Source organism: Sciurus carolinensis, chromosome 2 (assembly GCF_902686445.1).
Source record: "Sciurus carolinensis chromosome 2, mSciCar1.2, whole genome shotgun sequence".
In the NCBI taxonomy this organism is placed as follows: domain Eukaryota; kingdom Metazoa; phylum Chordata; class Mammalia; order Rodentia; family Sciuridae; genus Sciurus; species Sciurus carolinensis.
In genome coordinates this window covers 181,348,718-181,353,403 of record NC_062214.1, presented here as the reverse complement: position 1 = coordinate 181,353,403, position 4,686 = coordinate 181,348,718, and the positions used below count along the sequence as shown (strand labels likewise).

Genomic DNA, 4,686 nt, shown 5'->3' with positions numbered 1-4,686 from the left:
ATTCAAATACTTTAGCATTTCTTTCTGTTTTTAAGTGGTCTGTTATTTGAACTACTCAGATAAATTAATGCATTTAAGTCACAGTTATACTATTTATGTCTCTTCCAGAAAGAAACGATCTGAGCTGAGTTCAGGAATGATAAGGGTGGTCAAAAGTACTTTTAAAGCTTTTTCGCAACGGATTTGCTGCCAGAACACAGGTGTAGTGAAAACCACCACTAAATCAAAGCCCAAATGGGAAAGGAAAAGACTCATATCAACATCATTGTCATCAGGCACGTAGATTCAGGCAAGTCTACCACTACTGGTCATCTGATCTACAAATGTGGTGGGATAGACAAAAGGACCATTGAAAAATTTGAGAAGGAAGATGCTGAGATGGGAAAGTATGCCCTAGGTCTTGGATAAACTGAAAGCTGAGCGTGAGCATGGTATCACCATTGACACCTCCCTGTGGAAATTTGAGACCAGCAAGTATTATGTGACTACCATTGATGCTCCAGGACACAGAGACTTCATCAAAAACATGATTTCAGGCACATCTCAGGCTGACTGTGCTGTCCTGATTGTTGCTGCTGGTGTGGGTGAATTTGAAGCTCATATCTCCAAGAATGGGCAGACCCGTGAGCATGCCCTTCTGGCTTACACACTGGGTGTGATACAACTAATTGTTGGTGTTAACAAAATGGATTCCACTGAGCCACCCTACAGTCAGAAGAGATATGAGGAAATCGTTAAGAAAGTCAGTACCTACATTAAGAAAATTGGCTACAACCCTGACACAGTAGTATTTGTGCAAATTTCTGGTTGGAATGGTGATAACATGTTGGAGCCAAGTGCTAATATGCCTTGGTTCAAGGGATAAAAAGTCACCCGTAAAGATGGCGGCAGTGCCAGTGGAACCACACTGCTCGAAGTTTTAGATTGCATCCTGCCACCAACTCACCCAACTGACAAGCCTTTGCATCTGCCCCTCCAGGATGTCTACAAAATCGGTGGTATTGGTACTGTCCCTGTGGGCTGAGTGGAGACTGGAGTTCTCAAGCCTGGCATGGTGGTCACCTTTGCTCCAGTCAATGTCACAACTGAAGTAAAATCTGTTGAAATGCACCCTGAAGCTCTGAGTGAAGCTCTTCCTGGAGACAGCGTGGGCTTTAATGTCAAGAACGTGTCTGTCAAAGATGTTCATCGTGGCAATGTTGCTGGTGACAGCAAAAACGACCCACCAATGGAAGCAGCTAGTTTGACTGCTCAGGTGATTATCCTGAACCATCCAGGCCAAATCAGTGCTGGTTGTGCCCCTGTACTGGATTACACAGCTCACATTGCTTGCAAGTTTGCTGAGCTGAAAGAAAAGATTGATCGCCATGCTGGTAAGAAGCTGGAAGATGGTCCTAAATTCTTGAAGTCTGGTGATGCTGCCATCGTTGACATGGTTCCAGGAAAGCCCATGTGTGTTGAGAGCTTCTCTGACTCTCCTCCTCTGGGTCACTTTGCTGTTCGTGATATGAGGCAGACAGTTGCTGTGGGTGTCATCAAAGCAGTGGACAGGGAGGCTGCTGGAGCTGGCAAGGTCACCAAGTCTGCCCAGAAAGCTCAGAAGGCTAAATGAATATTGCCCCTAACACCTGCCACCCCAGTCTTAATCAGTGGTGGAAGAACGGTCTCAGAACTGTTTGTCTCAATTGGCCATTTATGTTTAATAGTAAAAGACTGGTTAATGATAACAATGCATCGTAAAACCTTCAGAAGGAAAGGAGAATGTTTTGTGGACCATTTGTTTGTGTGTGTGTGTGTGTGGCAGTTTTAAGTTATTAGTTTTAAAATCAGTACTTTTTAATGGAAACAACTTGACCACAAATCTGTCACAGAATTTTGAGACCCATTAAAACAAAAGTTTAATGAGAAAAGAAAGTACTTTAAAAAAGTTATTACTTTTTGACAATCAGAAAAGATACTTTCTAGAAATAAAATTAACTATAGAGTGTGAAAAAACATGTTTAGAAACCATAGAAGGAAGTATCTTAATTTCAGAAAATGTAGAGAAACCACACACTCTCAGATATACTTAGCTTTACTTTTGACTCTTGATTTCCATGAAAAAATATATAGTATTGCCAATCGTAATCCTTCCTGAGTCCAAGAGCAGATTTGATGTCGTATGTCTTCATTTACTATCATTGTTCACTTATAATTTGGCAGTTGGCTGTCAAATGTTGACAAGCTGTTTCTGTCTTTTCTTTTCTGCCAGGCATTTATATTTGGATTTAAAGAACTACTGTCTTTTTCTAGTTCAATTTTAGTATGCAGCATATAAAACTGTCCTTGAACAATAAAAATAGAAATCATCATATTAATATTATTTTCCAAAAGTGCCCTGCCTCATTCTCATCATTTTAATATACAAATAATTTAGATAAAACTTTAATAGTTCTGATTATTCTGTTGCTAATAAGCCAGTTTAAGTACCTATCATTATTTCTTCTTAAATTGTTCTTAATCCATTGCATATAGAACTATTTTTGTAAAAGATGCTGAAGAAGAAGAAGTTTGTTCATTTCCCACTTGTCAATATCATGGAGATGATGATGATGATGGTAAAACTAACTCTTTAGGTTCTACTGAGCCAAATCTGTTATATATTTTGGTATGTAAAAATCAAATCTATTAGTAATCAAGGAAGGCATGACTTACTATCTCTGTTTGGAGAGAGTAAAAATTCAGGGAGGTGAGATAAGTTGACCAATTCTGCAAACACGGGAACTAACTGAGCTTGGGCAAGACCACAGGCCTTTCTGATTTGTGAAGTTGTTGAGCTTGGCAGTGCCCCGCTGGCTGGCAGTGCATTCCCAGGGATGCCGTTTTCTATTAACCAGTTCCATAATGCTCTATGTTAGGCCCCTTGGCGGCTACTCCGGCCTTAGCACTCATTATAAAATTGCAGTTCCTTGCCTTCTGGTTATTAAACACACCATACCTGGTCTTCATTGCTTCAAATCCAATCCTTCCAATTGCTTTCATAAGACTGAGGCTGCAATGGCCTCTTTTACAATCTGCCCTATCTCAGAAAGCCACCACTAAAATCCACATGGATGCCAAGACCTCTCTAACAAACATCAACCTTACCCATTCCTGTAAGGAGCTCTGGGGCAAATATATCCTTTCAAAGTTGTGCCTCAGTGGAACTCCATGACTGGGGCCCAACAACTGCCCCAGTTGTTGACATCTGTTAGACATGGACTGTTCTAGGAAAGAGAATGCCCTAGAGTAAGACAGCTCTCTGGAATTAAGACAACCCTCCTGAAAGTCCAACACCTGGAGGGTCTGATTCATCATAGCTGTACAATTAATATTTAATAAATGAGTCACTGAGGGACAAAATGAAGGCATGAGAGAATTGTCAGTAAAGTAAATAGATTCATAAAATAACAATGAAACAAAAATTTTAAAGATTAAGGAATCATTACTATCAGTACTCTACTTTGAACTTTTTTTGCTTTTTTAAAGTATCAGACACATTTCCAAACTAATTCAACCATTGTTGATTGTAATGACAAAGTGAAAAGGAAACATTTATCGAGTCATCTGAAAGCTCACCTAAAACCTCACATCTGGATTCCTGGTACTCTCTGCAAATGTTGGGTTGCATAAGTCTTCAATCAGGGTGTTTTGGCTCCATGTAGACACAGCTGTGTAATCCTGCTGGAAAGATCCAACTGTGAACACTAGATAGTGAAATCCCCATTTTCAAATAGAACACTAAGCTTTATGCCAATGCTTTGTAAACTTTCTAGGTGACATTTTAATTACCGAGACTCTTTGCAGTTATGTTCAACTCTTCCAGTTCTCTTTTGCTGAGAAGTAATTAAAGGGAAGGGAAAAGAAAAAAACACTATGAACTGAAAATGATCTTTATTAATACCCTGTGTTGCCACAGGATTTTGTTATTGGAATAAAATACCCTCTCTTTACAAACACCAGGGTCATCTTTGATAATTTGAAGGAACATCTTCTTCAGTCTTGAACTGAAGAATGTGGAATTTGTGGAAATGTGTCCCCTCGTTGACCAATGCCGGCCTGTTCAGAATGTTGAAGTGAAGAGATGGATGAATTCTTTCACTGAAAATAGGTGGGAAAGAAAGAAAGAAAGAAAGAAAGAAAGAAAGAAAGAAAGAGAGAGAGAGAGAGAGAGAGAGAGAGAGAGAGAGAGAGAGAGAAAGAAAGAAAGAAAGAAAGAAAGAAAGAGAAAGAAAGAAGGTGCTAAATACCACCTAATTTCACAGATCATTTCTCAGATTTCAGAACCTTTGTTGGCAACTGCCAACAACTGCTGGGTAATTTCTCAGAGTTGTAGCAACCAAGTGCCACTGACCAGGGTTCTGAAACTTCAGAATTATTGCCTCACAGTTTTGGAGGCTGCAAGCCGAGTTCAAGGTATTGGCAGGTTCATGCTCTCTCTGAAGTTTCTAGTGAAAATGCTTCCCTTTCAGTTGTGGTGTTTTCTGACCATTCTTGGCTTGTAGATGCATCCCTTTAACATTTTCTTTGCTGTGGCCTGACTTTCTCCAATAATTACTGTGATGAAACCTAATACCAAAGGGAATGGTATTAGGAACCAGGGACTTTGGAATGTCATTAGTGCATAAAGGTTCAGCCCTTATGAAGAAGTTTCATGTTTTTACATGA

The 4,686-nt window shown here is 39.7% G+C and overlaps 1 pseudogene; it reads left to right on the top strand.

Annotated features, from left to right (window-relative positions):
* Positions 1 to 234: 234 nt before the first annotated feature.
* On the top strand, positions 235 to 1,792 carry LOC124976772 (elongation factor 1-alpha 1-like; annotated as a pseudogene).
* The last annotated feature ends 2,894 nt before the right edge of the window (positions 1,793 to 4,686 follow it).